Source organism: Crocodylus porosus, unplaced genomic scaffold, assembly GCF_001723895.1.
Source record: "Crocodylus porosus isolate Cpor-Errol unplaced genomic scaffold, CroPor_comp1, whole genome shotgun sequence".
Classification (NCBI taxonomy): Eukaryota; Metazoa; Chordata; order Crocodylia; family Crocodylidae; genus Crocodylus; species Crocodylus porosus.
In genome coordinates, this window is record NW_017728926.1 from 11,240,133 (window position 1) to 11,255,774 (window position 15,642).

At 49.5% G+C, this 15,642-nt stretch overlaps 1 long non-coding RNA gene across 1 annotated transcript in view; it reads left to right on the forward strand.

Moving 5' to 3' along the window:
* The window catches only part of LOC109314350, a 39,232-nt gene extending 24,221 nt beyond the window's left edge, over positions 1-15,011 (forward strand). The window contains exon 2 of the long non-coding RNA XR_002102273.1: positions 14,545-15,011. This is a non-coding gene — a long non-coding RNA (uncharacterized LOC109314350). The remainder of the gene's footprint in view (positions 1-14,544) is intronic.
* Positions 15,012-15,642: the final 631 nt, after the last annotated feature.

The following is a 15,642-nucleotide window of genomic DNA, read 5'->3' on the forward strand; positions in this document are numbered from 1 at the left end:
CTATTTTTACCTTCCAGTTCTGAAATTAACAAGAGAAATCATTTTGGAGTGATCAGACACAGGAGGTTTATTTTATTCCATTTTATTTTAGGACGGCCAACAAAGCCAAAAAATGAGCGATTCCTCCAGTTCATGGAATAATGCTTCTTTCTCCTATTCTTTGCCAGCCTTGGCCGTTGACACTGGGGACTCGTGTTGTGTGGGCATGTGTGTGGCCCTGTTTTTAGCTGGCATCTCTAGGATGTTACACCACAATAATCGCATTGGCGGTGCATGCTTCTGGGGAGGCAACTGTTACCCTAGGTCCGTCTCCCTCTCAGCGGAGGTTCAAACTGAGGATACTGCAGGTTGGGGGGAACCGGAGAGAAAGAGTGCAATAAATCTATTCCTTTCCTATCGTCTTCCTGGAGGGGAGCGGTATGAAGCACCGGGGGAGAGGATTGCAAACAGATGAAGTCAGCGCTTCCCTTGTCTAACTTTTTCCCCCATGCAGGGCAAAACCCAACTGAATCATTTGTTTCCCTGCCCTTGCATTTCGGCGCTTGCTGACCAACCGGTTCTGCCCCGGTTTGGGGCTTTTGCAAAGCTAAATTCTCCCGTCTTTTTATATGTCATTAAACTGGCAAGCCGTCTTGATTGTCCCACCTTTCAAGTTCTTATCATGCAGCAAGGAATGTGTTCTGGATCCTCCGGGCTAATATGCAGGTGTTAAAACACTGTAAACTACGGTTGCATCAATGAGATTACACTGGGTTTACATCAGCCAGAGGAGAGCAGAATCCTGCTCGCCATCTGGAATATGTAAGCGTTTTCAATTCTCTGCTGTATCGCTGAGAAATTTGTATCGGCAGCGGAAAAAAAAAAAAATCTGAAAAAGAGCAAGCCACTAAAATGCAGATTCCCTGAAGACCCAAGTGCCTGGAAAATCAAAATCACTGCTCACGTAGGCTCTGAGGCAGCAAAACCCTTAAGACACGAGTAACTGAAAGCAAGCGGATTACTCACATGTTTAAAGTAAAGGGCTTGCTTGTCTAATACACTGAATCGGGGCCACGGCGCCGACGTGTAGCTCTTTGCTGCTGCTGTGCCCTGAATGACTGCTCCAGGCCTTGAAATGGCACGGGGGTAATCTCTCTTTTGGCCTCCTGCACTTTAGTGGACGGCCACATCCATGCAACTGAGACCATGTCAACTGATCTTTCTGCAGGAGGGGCTCTGTCCCCATAATGGCAGAAGATCGGCTCCATCGCAAAGCCGCGGGCAATGGACTTGGATGTACCCAGGCAATATCATTGTAGCGGTGCCTTTTGAGTTAGGAACTGCAAAACCCTCGGGGTAGCAGACGCAGAGGGTGGGAGAGGGGTGGTCAGCCTGGTTAGAAGGGCGCACGTGGGACGGCAAGGGCAGCGGGGAAAGAGGCTGCAGTCATAGGTGGGTGGCCGGAGGCATGCTCAAACCCCAAGGAAGAGACGTGTCAAAGCAGGATTAAGATTCATAGCACCTGGCTCTCGTATGCACTGTTTGGAGCAGAAATGTCTGCCCATAAGTGTCCTGCTGAGTTGTAATAGGCACAAGAGATAAGTAACCTGGCTCTCGTCTGGTTCCTTCTGGTCCTTTTCCCATGAAGCCTTCTGGCAATACAGGAGCAGACTGTCATACTCGTACATCAGGATAAGCATCTTGCATGCATCAGCCGTTCAGCCGCAGCGCCGCATCTCGCCGTGCCCCCTAGGAAGAGACGTCCGGTTCTCTGAACCCATCAGGCTTCGTGAAAGCAGAGTCCCCGGGCCCGCGAGACAGGACCTCCTTGTACTACAGCCCTGCCTATTTGTTCTCTTCCGCAGAACAAGAGTTGCATCATTGCTGTTTACCTGTCATCGAGGTTCGCGCGGCGTTAACACAGGATGTCGTAGCAGAACATGGCTCAGAGATGTCGCCCCAGCACTTTTGCGGTGAACCTAAAGCAATGAGATCAGCTTTATGAATACATGCTTTCTAAAGATGCCAGAGACACTCCTTCTGCTAGGAGGCTTTGCCCCTGGGCTCTGCAGATAGGCCAAGACTTTATATGGCGCCCTTGCTTGCTGTAAGACCTGCTTTTATTTTAATGCGCTTTGCAGATAAATGACCTGCCCCCCTCTGCGTGTTCAGAGTCGCTCGCAACCGGATATTGCCGAACGTCTCCATGTTTTGGTTGGTAGCAAATTTGAGCATCCGATCTGCAAGGGATATTGTCTTCTTTGCTCTTCCCCCATTTTGGGGACTTTTGAAGCATTTGACTTGCTGCACAGCTGGCCAAGACCAGGGAAAGAAAGAGAGCGTCTGAAAACGTCCTCGGAGATTTTAACATTTGCAGTTTGAAAACTTTCCGCCAGCTCTAGGTATTAACAACCATTCACCTGTTCGCTTAGGTGAACAAATGCCACTCGACCGGCTTCTCACAAACGGTTCCTAGTACTGTTTTCTCTTGTTAGCCATTGTATAGTCGCCTGTGTTTTGGAGCGATGAAACACCTGTCTCACTAGCTAAGAAGTTGAAGCATTTTGTTTTTAGTGACTGAACTGAACGCTAGCACTTTTAAGCAGGCTAAAATAGACTAGGTGGCGGATAGCGAGTCATCTGGTCCATGTACCAGGCACCCGCTCTCAGGCAAATCCTGCTATTCTCACATCTTTTCCCCATTCCTGTGAATTTAGCATCAGCTGCGTGGAGAGCAAATAAAGGTGGATCGCAAGTCTACTGCTGTGCATGACGCGATGGAGAGGGCGGCAATATGGGAGGTAGGAAAGGCTGGCGCTTCAAGTCTGGGGGTCACGATTCTGCGGTCTACTCCTGGCTCTGCCATTTACTTGCTTGTGGCAAGCCACATCCCTTCTCTGGGCCTTGTTTTTAGTCTCTGGGAATAACGGTGATGTCTACCGTGAGGCAAGGCAGCAATAGGGATGCTGCAGCAGTTGGTATTTAAGACCCATTGGGATCTATTGGAGTTGGCGAATTCAGACAGGCGCTGTAGTTCTCTTTGGGTCCCAGACTGACTTCACCGGTCTGTGCTGCCTGGAGGCACCGGGCAGTAGTCGTGCAAGGGATTGCATCTCGCACCATGCTCCCCCGGTTCACTGACTGTGATTTGCCGCCAGGCTGACCTTCAGCTTGTCCCGAAGTCCTCTCCAGTCCCAACTGAACCGTGGACCAAAGCATTAAACATAGCCGGAGAAAGAAAGTCTGATCCTCTTGGTAGCCGGATTAAGTCCCAGTTCCTTGACTGACATCTCAGCCCGTCCACGTGGACCGTTGGGAGAAGGCTTGTTCGGTGCAATTCCTGGAGACGATGCAAATCCATTTGTGATGGGCTCTTGGCTGCTGCGCTCAGTATTTTTTTGTTCCCAGCACGTCCTCGGCCCATAGAAATAGACCTTGGTTTGTTCCCTTCCTCCGGGCTTGTATTGTATTACACAGACCTTGGGGAATTAAAGCAGTTTGCTTGACTACTTGACACAATCCAGGCCGGTACCGTGCTTTTCTGAGCTATTCAAATAAAATGGCTTGGCTGCTGTTCCCAAGAAGGGATGACAAACTGGGGGAAGGGTTGGTAGCCTGGAGAATAAAAATGTAGCATGCAGTCATGCCAAGTAGAGAAACCCTAAGAATAATAGGACTGATGCATATATTATCAACAGGGTGAATAGTTGGTCAAACTGAATTTAGTCCTGTGATTTGGGGTAGATGCAGTCACTTGTTTATCACTTGAGCACAAATGTGTGTGGCGGGACGGTCAAGTTGATTTGGAGATGGGACTTCAGGACTTAAAAGGACCTGGAAGTGTAAAGGCGGTCACCAAGATGGCCGGGCGATGCACGGAGGTAAATGATAATAAGCTGAAAACAGCAATTGCAGTAGCCTGTTAAAGGTTAGCTGTCATTTTTCTGGGGTCTAGAAGGCTGTAGGAGGAAAGACTAATAAATATGTATAGGGAGAGGGTATCGTGAAGTCAGACAGAAGAACGCTTAATTGCTGTCTGTTGACTATCCAGCCAGCTCCAGGCTCTTCCCGACTGCCAGACCTTTTCTTAATATCGATAAATAGGTGTATAAAATTAATTTGCCCTCAGTGTACTTGCTCCCTGGGTCTTCCTACCTATGTCTCTCAAACTGTATTTAGCTTATATGTGAAACTATGAAAACCTCTGGGGTCCAGCCTCAAGTCGAGACCCCTCAGGATGCTGGCTTGAAACCTGGTCCCCTCGTTCGTGTGCCCAGTTCCACTGGGGCAATCATAAGGCATCTGATTACCTGACTCTGGAGGTCTGATGCAGCAAGACAGGGCCCGAGAGCCCCTCCATGCTAAAGGGAAAGGCTTCTCAGAGCCCCGAGCCGCCCGCAAAACCCTGCTTGCTGTTTAGCGCGGTTCTACAGACAAAGCTCCCTCCGCAGCTCCAGGCTGCAGCCGTCATCACACATTTTGCCCTGCTAAAATACTTTCTTTGCAGCCCCAGTCAACACCTGCAGTTAAACGCCCTTCACACCAGTGCCAGCCTTTGGGAAATGTGAATAGCCTGAGCCCTGCCCGGCACGTGGGTGGCAGTGACCTGCCTGTTGGAGCGGGAGCCCAACAGGAGGTAAAGCCCCTTGATTAGGGGCAGTGAGCAGGAATTAGGGCTTCCTTGCAGGACACCTCTGCTTGGATGGGGCGGGAGCTGCTCCACGTTAAGGGTCTTTCTCAAGGCAAAGCACTTCCACCTCGCCCTCCAGCCTCCCTGCTCCCCATCACCAGCGCTGCCAACATGCCTCAGTCCTGAGCTACATCTGTCCCATGTGCCAATTTTGCTGCATTGCACCAACTGGTTCTGCAACGTGTACAGGCATCCACCGGACGTTTCCCCTGATGAGCGAGGACACGTTTGGCCCCAGGGCTTGAAGGAAACACTGGCCAACGAGTCCCCTCGAGTTGCCTGGTACCTCCCCACCACTCAATTCAGCTGGGATACAGTCAGAGAAAAAAGCTGTTTTTGCTAAACTCCTTGTAGAAAAAGGAAACAAGCAGAGCTCTTGTGTGAGACGGGAACAAACGCTTAAGCAGAGACTCGGTGGAATTAAGCCGGCTTTTTGATAATGAGAAGCATTTCATCTTCAAATCTCTTTGCTTTGAGGTTGTCCCACACAGTTTGCGCTTCAACGCTAGATGTATATTTATAGGTATTTGGGATTTTTTGGCTTTTCCAACTACTCAATTGGTCTAATAAAAGATATCACATCTACCCACAGAAGTTTGCTTGCCTTTATACATATTTGACGCCAAAGTGCCCCAAAACTAGCTAAGGGGAAGTGTGTTTGCTGGAAAGAGGAGCAAATTCCCCAGAAGGAAGCCTTGCACTGAATGAAGGCACAAGTTTCAATAGGTCGAAAAGGACAATCCTGGCCTGCCTTGCCCTGCAACATGGCACCAGTAACAAACAAAACCTCTTCCTTGGTTTTTCCAACACGGATGCCATCTTTTATGCAACAAGATGTCACCAAGTTTGCTGCTTTGCACGCTGATGTCCCAGGGGTGTGTATGCATGCGTGTATACCACTTTGCCCCCTGTGCACGCACGGCGACTCACCCATCGTGATCTGCATCCACAAGTGCACCCTGCAGTTTGGAGCCAGGCTCTGACTGAAGTGAGTTGATGGAAATACCAGTTTGTTGCTGAACTTTCTGCTAAAAAATGACTTCAACCTTGCAACCTCCCTTCTCACATATTCACAGCATAGCCTCTGTCCACTAAAATCCCTGAGCTTAACACAGTCCCCTGTCATCGAGCAGTTGGAGAATAAATCAAGGAGTCAGCATCCTAATCTTAATTCAGCATTGCTGGCAATAGAGGGTTTTTTTTCCCTTTCAACTGTTTTAAGCATTCACCTACTACTTTAGCTTCTTCATTCACTGCTGCCTGTGGAACGGAGCCGCCTCCACCTCAACACGTGGTGACTTTGAAGCAGGCAGCTCCAGAGCTGAAACCATGAATTTCTTCAGAGCTTGAGCAGAAAAGCCAGGCTCTGTAACAGTGGCTGGCCAGCCCTGCAGAGGAGGAAGAGAGGTGCAGCAATATGTACGGACCTGTGGGTTATCTAAGGAATAGTTTGTGTCCCCGTCACCTGTGCCTGGCTCGTCCGTCCAGAGGTGGGCAACTTTATCAACTAGAGTTATTGCAACGTGCCCATATCTTTGCTCAGACAAGGTTCTTTGGGTAGATGTGATCTCTTTTATTGGACCAACTAAAAAGTTGAAAAAATAGTTCTTTGCAAGCTTTCAGGCCTGAAGAAGGGCGTTTGTGCCCAAAAGCTTACAAAGAACTATTTTCCCAACGATCAAGTTGGTCTAATATAAGAAATCACATCTCTGCGAAGAACGTTGCCTGGGCCTATGTCCTTAGACCAACAGGGCTACAACCAACCACCCTGAATCTTTGCTGCAAACACAAGCTGAAATGCAACCGTAATGCAAAGAGCTGCAAAGATTTCAATCCTCAAAGCTTTACTTCTCTTCTTTGGTGTTGCCTCTGCCCTTCTAGGTTTGGGCATATGTCACGAAATAGCCCAAGTGCCTTCTCCCAGGAATTTTTTGGCCTGGTTGTACAGGCCTCCCCATCCAGGCCATAACCTCACAGCTTTGGTGCTGAAATGTGTGGATTATTTAGGGTGGGAGGAGATGGGCTGTGTCCTCCAAACTTCTGGCGTCAGGTCTCCGGGCTCTGCACCGCTCCCTCTGTCGCAGGAGACATGGGGCTCTGTTCTCCTGGCTCCTGATAGAGGTGAAAGATGAGTGGCAGAGTTTTGCCATTCTTGCCGACTTGAAAGGCTGCTGGCAGCATCTTCATTTCTTGTTCTGAGACCTCATCCTCTCCTCGGAGGTTCATATTTAATGAAATTATTCAGCTCTTTGATGCAATTTTCCCTTCCATCTTCAAAGTCTCCGAAGTGGATGAGCACAGGGGCTGGGAGGAGAGGGGGTGCTAACATGCATTTCCGCTTAAGCAGCGTCTCTGGCTTTATCTCCCCAGCGCGGAAGAGCGGCTCGCGCCCCTGCCTCCCTCGTCTGTCACGTCCTCCCTCCGAGTGTGCCGAGCGCCGGGCGGTTTCTTTAATTTCTTGCTGTCCGGATGCGTTTCCTGAAATTTGTTTTTTCAGATCATAGCCCATCTCTCTGAAGGTGGGTGTGCTCTGAGCGGTTGTGTGCTTTGTTTGCTCTTTTTCTTTTTTGGTCCCGTCTCCTTGACTTCTCCCTTCGCATAATGCAGCTTTGCCTACTCCGAGCCACTGCTTCGCTTCTGAGCTGGTGGAGCAGGCGACGAGGAGGCCACGGATGACCGAGGGGGACCGGGAAGCAGGTGTGGAGCCGGTCGACTTGCAGGTCACTGATCGGAGCTCAGTCTGGGTCGATGCGAGATTGTGGGTCGCTGCCGTCCGATGGCTGGTCACGGACCTGTGTAAAGTGAGTCCCTGGGTTCGCTCTAGCTTTAAGTCACAGCGGGCTCGGAGTTAATCTTAGGACTGTGCTTTTGTGCGTCCAGCCCCCACCCACACCCCCAGTAAGGTTTGTGGCCAGGTATTTCGGAATATGCTGAGGGGCTTTGGAAACCGTGCCCCTAACCTGTTACAGTCAGATGCAGGGAGCAACCAGATGCAATCCAGGGGCTGGGGATGCAACAAAATGACGCACGTTTGGCATACATGCTCTCTCTCTTTCACATGTCGTCTCAGCTTGAAAGCCCTTCTCTAAAATGTTTCTCTCCCCCTCCCCGCTTTCCTAAATCTGTCTCGAGCATTATGGCCTTTTGTGCTTAATGGCATCGATAATGGGTCAAAAATAAACAGTCCAATTCTCTGGGTTGCTGCTTTTCCTCCGTTTCAGTCGATGGCCAGGGCCGCAGCTCTCTCTGCATCTCACTTGCTCTCCTGTAGCTTAGCCTTTTAACTGTACAGCCCCGCTCCATCCCAAGTTTTTGTGCCAATATAGATCTGAAAAGCGACAGGGAAGAGGATTGACTAGCCACGGGCTCGTCCTGGGAAGCTGGGCTGTTCAGTTAGTTAGCACCTGGGGCTCAGCTGAGCTTGTGGAAGCGTTACTAGGCGTGTTATAGGGATTGCAATAGCACGGAAGAAGCCCAGGTGCTCGGTGCTGTATATATACTCTCGAGGTGCTCCTTCTTCCAAAGAGTTGAACGTCCTAAGAGAGGGGCAGGCCGCTATGCTGAGTTTAAAGATGGGGAATGGGCACCAAGAGGTGAAGGATGCTAACTTATTTGGGTGGCGTGGTCTTCAGGGCTCAGACTGTGTGTCGCTAGGGGTGTGCCTGCACAGCAAATGAGTGTCACGTGGGTAGGGAGCACAGGTCGCGATGGCAGTGAAGACACAGGGTTATACCCATATGGCTCCCATGATACTCTTAGTTTCCCACTCCCTCACAGCTTCCAGCCGGTGCTCTTCAGACCTCGGCCCTCTGCGTTGGAGGATAGTGGTGGGGCTGGAGGGGTGTAGGTTGTAGCTGTGCTGGTCTAGGGACATAGCAGACAAGGTTTTTTGGATAAATGAACTTTTATCATGTAATAAAACAGCCTGGAGTCATAATAAAATGAAGACCTTTTTAACTAAGAGAAAGCAAAGGTTTTATGGCAAGCTTGTGCACCTGGTCTGCTCCATGCGGCAAGGAGGGTCTTGGTGGGATATGTAGTGCACAGTAGAGATCCACGTGCTAGATGAATGGTGGGCTGTGCAGCGCAGACATTGCTCTCGGTGAGATATCTAGGGGCTGGCCATCGCCCCTCGATTCTCTGTCCTGCCCTGACGTTGGGTTCAAGGACCATTTCCGGTGTCTCATTCTCCCTTCCAAGTATTGTGGAGATTACATATACCATCAAAAATAAAGCTGGAATCTGCCAAAGAGCTCTCAGCCCCCGCAATCAGGATCGCGTTTCCAAACTGGGGAGCACCGCAGGAATCTAACTTTTTGGCGTTTGGTGTCACAATGGCAGCTCTTGACTGGGAAGATTATTGAAAATCTGGCCCCATTTTAGATGCCTCAATGGGAGCTGAGTCCACAGCTCCATTTGGGGTGCTGAGCTCCCGTACATCTGGCCTTGTGTGTCTGGTACCTAATGCACGGACAGGACGCTTGGATTAATCGCACTTCTGCAGCCCAGTTTCGAGTGAACTCCTAGCGGGCATGCAGGAGGGTTTTTGACACCTTTCCAAAGAGCTGAGCCTGATGCCTTACGCTAGGCCTGGCACTTCAGACGTGGGCAGTATACCCGGGGATCCCAGTGGGATGAAGGAACCAGTGACCAGTGAGAGGTCCGCCCAGCAAAACAGTCCAGGAAAGAGAGATCAGTTTGTCGCTACGCTGCCACTTTAAAGCCGTTGCAAGTTCAGGTAAGCGTCTCAGAGAGCACTTCCACCAGCAGATGCAGATCTACAAATGCAGAGAGGATGAATGCAGTTTATTGCAACAAATGGTGCAGAGCAGTACACAATGGCAGGCAGAACATTAGCCCCCCTCACAGTTCAGTGCTAACGTGGCGCCAAAGCATCTAAAGAAGAGTCATCTCATTACAAGTGCCCAAGAGCCAACTAGTGATAATACAAATTGGTTTAACAGAAGAGCAGGGAAGGAGCGAAAGCTAGGAAATCAGCTTCCCCCTGGATAATGCAACCAGGCTGGCTCTACCACAGCCTGGCTGCTGCACCGTATTAGTGCAGTCCTTGCTGATGGAGAGCCTCGGGAGGTAGGGGGGCTAGACATTGCAACTGGGAGGGGGTCAGAAGAAACAGGGTGCCACTTACTTCCTGGGCTGCTCGGGCTCTGGGACCTCATATGCTGTGGGGTTGTAATTGGGGCTGAAAATAGGAGCAGGAGGCTCAGGAGGTGGAACCGAATCTGTTTTTTCCTGGTACCGAGCTTGATGCGTTCTCCTTGCTCTCTGTATCTAGCTGCGGGTTGCCCATCTCTGTGGTACCTGAGCTTGGGACAGGGAAACTCAGGGCAGGAAAATGAGAATTGCAGGGGAGGTGGGAGATGCAGGAGGAGAAACTAGGCTGCTTTGGTTCCTATTATGCTTCCTTCATTTTTCTTTTCCTTCTTCTCTCTTACTTCTCAGGAACGCAATGTACTTTCCTCCCTGCTAGATCAGCAGTGGTGCATATAGACTAGTTACAGTTAATTTATAGAGAGACTTCCTCGTATCACCCTTGACCAACCATTTTTTCTGTTGGCGCTCACTGCCTTAATTGTATTGTATAACTCTTAATACTCTATTATTCTCTGCTTTTTCCTGGCCCCACAATTAAAATGTTTTATACCAGCGTACTTGGGAGCTTGTGGGTTGGACTGTGCAATGGAAGCGTTTCTGGAAGGAAGTCAGCCCAAGATTCAGGCATTAAAAAAAAAAAAAAAGCAAGATTGAAAGCGTCACTCCATTAAAAAAAATACTACTATTCAAAAGCATTTTCATTTTCAGTGGAAAAAAAACAGATGATGTAAAGGATTTAAGGAACTTGGCACATATGTATATTAAATCCCAAGCCCCTGCACCTCTCCCCATGGGGTTATTCTCTACTGCTACCTTTCTCAGCGCTCTGACCCACCATCGGTTGCAACTGGAGAAACCTGGCGGATTCAACCTTTGGAGGAGTCTACCCGTAGTAAAGAATACAGCGGTCATGGCACACTGTCATGACGGCTCTGCCTTTACCCAGCTCCTGGCTGCCGTCTCAGGAGGTGCGATCAGCAGCAAATAGGAGTGTCCTCCCAGTTCTCGATGAATGGAGGTGGTTGCAAGCAGGTGCAAATCAGAGCAGCCTTTTGGTTGCTCTACGCCGTGCCTGAAAATGGGTCCAGTGCATACTGGCCTCGGATTAGTGAAGGATTAAACTACTTTAATCGTGTCTAATGTGCCCAAGTGCTCTTCAGGCACAGCGCACAATGTCTGCATTGCTGATTGCAGTCATATTTACAAAATCCTAGAGCCATTTCTATTCTTTCCTGCAGTGATTCAGATATATTTTTGCATGATTTCCCTTTGCTCTGTCCAACTTTGGCACCCAGGGGAGTGTCACAAGACCCTGTAGTCCCATCCTACCCCCTCCTCTATGCCTCCAGACCTAACCTGGCAGACCTTCAAACCAAACCATGGGCAAAGTCCCCCAAGCGAAGCATGACAGGTTTCGCATTGCCTGGCTCTCTGGAGCCACTGACACCAATGCAAAGTGAGGGGTAAAGTGCTGATAAAACAGAGTGCAGGTGCTTTTCCCTGCCCTTTGCACCAATGCAAATGACTGCACAATTTGCTGGACAGGAGAAAATCAGGTTGTCAGGGTTACAGTCCAGTGAATGGAAATTTTTAAAAGGAGAGTTATGTATTAGCGAGAGAGAGAAAGAGAGGCCTCTGGTTGCATATGTGGTGACACCAGAGTGACCGAGAGCAGCTGTTTAAGCTTCAGTTTGCTTGATAGACAATTGCTTTATTCCACACGCCGCATTGTTGGGGCTCCACAATTGGCAAATGGAGCACATATAATCGTCATGCCCAGTATCGCCCTCATCGCTGCATCGGCTTGCAAAGGCTGGGTTTGGCTCTGCCCATGTGAGGATTGCAGAGGAAAGGGACACAGTCTCTGAGCTGTGCGATTGCCCCTGTGTGCACGAAGGAGTGTGCAAGAGAGCTGGTGAGTGAGCATGCACATGAGCTGGTGTGCACAGGAGAGGCCCCCACAGTGACTGATGGATCCTGGGTGCGTGCGAGAGAGGACCAGAGCGGTGCAGGCCTATAGCAGGTGTGTGAACAGGACAGCGCGTATGTGCGAGAGAGGGGTGCCTGCACATATCGGCGAGAAGGTGTGCGTGGGAGCGTGCGTGTGATGCAAGACAGCAGGAGCAACAGCCGGCATCAGAAGAAGTGGGAACTGGAGATGAGCACTGAGACTTTCTCCGGATTCCCAGGGGAGGAATAACACCTTAGATCGGAAGGCAAACGCTAGACTTCAAGAGCAGGGAGGGTTAAATACTAGAGCAGCAAAGTGGGTGAGACAGAGACAGAATCCATTCTGCAATGGAGCGGGACAAAACCACACGTGGAGGGCACCCCTGGCAGAGCAACAGGGCGTCTGCCGAAGGTGTGCGGGGCCAAACCCAGCACTGTGCTTGGCTCTGAGGGAGAGAGCTTTTCCAGACGCACACATCTGCCGTTGTGACAAAAGAGATGCAGAAAATTACTGGTAAAGGCCATTGATTTTGGCATAAATGCTCTCTCTCTTTCACATGTCGTCTCAGCTTGAAAGCCCTTCTCTAAAATGATTCTCCCCCCGTCCCCCCTTTCCTAAATCTGTCTCGAGCATTATGGCCTTTTGTGCTTAATGGCATCAATAATGGGTCAAAAATAAACAGTCCAATTCTCTGGGTTGCTGCTTTTCCTCCGTTTCAGTCGATGGCCAGGGCCGCAGCTCTCTCTGCATCTCACTTGCTCTCCTGTAGCTTAGCCTTTTAACTGTACAGCCCCGCTCCATCCCAAGTTTTTGTGCCAATATAGATCTGAAAAGCGACAGGGAAGAGGATTGACTAGCCACGGGCTCGTCCTGGGAAGCTGGGCTGTTCAGTTAGTTAGCACCTGGGGCTCAGCTGAGCTTGTGGAAGCGTTACTAGGCGTGTTATAGGGATTGCAATAGCACGGAAGAAGCCCAGGTGCTCGGTGCTGTATATATACTCTCGAGGTGCTCCTTCTTCCAAAGAGTTGAACGTCCTAAGAGAGGGGCAGGCCGCTATGCTGAGTTTAAAGATGGGGAATGGGCACCAAGAGGTGAAGGATGCTAACTTATTTGGGTGGCGTGGTCTTCAGGGCTCAGACTGTGTGTCGCTAGGGGTGTGCCTGCACAGCAAATGAGTGTCACGTGGGTAGGGAGCACAGGTCGCGATGGCAGTGAAGACACAGGGTTATACCCATATGGCTCCCATGATACTCTTAGTTTCCCGCTCCCTCACAGCTTCCAGCCGGTGCTCTTCAGACCTTGGCCCTCTGCATTGGAGGATAGTGGTGGGGCTGGAGGGGTGCCCTGGAGCAACTTTGCTGCGCGGTGCGGTGAGTTGAGAGCACCCTATGCACAGTGTGGACACACTCATGGTGGTGCAGCCTTCAGCAGGCTGTATGAGCCCCTCTTGGGGATCCTAGATGGGTATGCATCTAGTTATCAAACCCCAGCTGTAGTCCACATTGCTGCATTTTTTTTCTGCTATTGCTATCTGCTTAGATCGAGGTTCGCCAGGATATGCCAGTCCATGCCACAATCACACCTTGCCTTGCCATGTAGCCAGCCAACATCTCTGTCTAGATGTATGTGCACTACAGGGCCTCTGCCTCGCTAGCCGTGCCAGCATAACAATGTCAGCAGAGCCCCACAGCGAAGACACAGTAGAGAGACGGTCTTGCAGGCGCGGGGGGTGCGATCTAATCCCACGGTTCAGCCTGCAAAACTTTGGAGTGGTAGATCTAGCCTGGCATGCCCTGCCTTGGGCTTGGTGCTACTGTAATAGAGATCAGCACGTAAAAATAGAGGCATATTTGAGTCACCGGAGAGAGCAGATGTGACGCCGAACGCTGCCGGGGAGCACATCTGCTGAGTAGGAAGGTGCAGATTTTGGGATATTATTCACCCTTTCCAAGCAGCGTTTTTGTTCGGTTCAGCAAAAGGGCTCCGCTCCTATGTGAGCCATTGTATTAAGAAGACGCCTGGCCACCCCTAGATTAATAAATATTTATGCAGCATGGAAGATTCATGACAGAAATAAATAGTGGTATTTTCCTCACTTAGGACAGAAATGTTTCTGAAAGGGAATTAAATGGGTGATTTATGCGATGGGAGAGGCTGTAATTGGATTCATAATAAACAGGTGTTTACATCCTTATCAACCCGGCAATGATGTCATGACAAGGAGCGGGGAACAGAGCAACGCAGAACCACGGGAATAATATAGCCCCGACTGAATGCTCTAGCGTTGTAATTCTATCAAAGGGTCGTAGCAACATCATAAACCTCCAGAGGGATGCTCGGCTCACCAAAAGCCAGGACCGAATTGCACTCTTAATTTATGTGTGATTTGGAACGCGCGTGGCAACGTCTGGTACTAAGCAGTTAATGACCGTCCCCCACTCGCCTGGCCCTCTCGTCACCTCTCTGCCTCTGTCTTTTGTCTTCCTCTCCTCTTCCCATTTTCCTGTTCCCTTGCTACTATTTCTAGGCATTTGTGTTTGAATGATAAACTTGTTCCCTATGCACTGCGGCGGAGTCATAAATACTTCTGTTTGTGACACTGCAGTTGGCTGCCTGCCGGCGAGCAAATGCGATGTCAAAAATCAAGTCTTATGAATTCATCATACGACAGTCTCTGCCTGTCTGCGTCTGTGCCCATCTGCTTCTCCCCATAGTTCCCCATGTCTGTCTGTCCATCCATCGCCGCAGATTTTTATCTCTCTTCCTTTCTGTCTTTCAGTCTCCCATGTCCCATATCAATGGGATACAGTGGTCACATCTGCCTTTGGGAAGGGGTGCCAGGCTCTGAAGATTCACCCAGCCCAAACACAAGTCACTTTGATAGCACCAGGGTGGTGAAAAGGAGCAATGAAACACAGGTATAAATCCACGTCGATGCTAGAAACCTCCCCCAGCCAAGAGACCAAGAAACCTCACCTCCAACAAGGAGAAGAAAATCGTGTCAGCCCCTCATAAGAGAGCTGTCAGTGCATGATTTGCAGAACTGGAAAGCCAACGCCAAGACTGAGTTATTTCCCTTCTGTGTGCTGCTTCATACATACCACATTATGATCCTGATATGTTCAATCTATTGTACTGCACAGTGATTATTTCTGCTCATCCAGGAACTTTCCAATTATATGAACTAGTAGTAATTATTTGGTAATTACATTTCATAACTATATTGCAATCAAACTAATTTCACTTCAATTACAGTGCCCTTATTATGAAGTGTGATCCAATAATCTGGTCTCTGTCCATATAATAGTTCTTTGGTATCGCTGTATTAATGATCTGTATGTTAAAATCTTTAAACCAAGAACCGATAGGACTTACTCCTCTCTTTGCCTAAAATACCTGCAAGGCTTGATCCTGCACTTAATCAAGTCGGTGCCAAAGCCCTTTAGTGGAGCCAAAGCTGGTACGAGATGAGGCTGTACGAGGAAACAAATGCAGTTCTCTGAAAGCTTGAAATGTAGTCTTCTGAGACAGGCAATGAGCCCTATAGGACTCTTCCAGCCCCTCATTTCTCAGTCCAAAGCTAAGCAGAGAGGACTCTACCTACCGATAATGTTTTCTAGGCCACCCAGTGGGTATGAATGAGAAGGAGGGTAGAGGGGAGCTCTCAGTAGGGTTAATGAAGGCTGGGATTATAGAAGTGTAGAAGAACCACTTTCACTAATCTGATTAGAAGGGGAAGAAACAAACAGTCCCTTTGGACATGCTGTTAATGCAATAACTGGGTTAGCAGAAGCTCTGTGGAATTACCCGAGCCCTCAGATAATAATTAGAAATCATTCCATCTGGATGGAGGAATCCTCCTCTCCAGATGAAGGATGCAGGCATCGTCTCACCAAAAATGCATGCT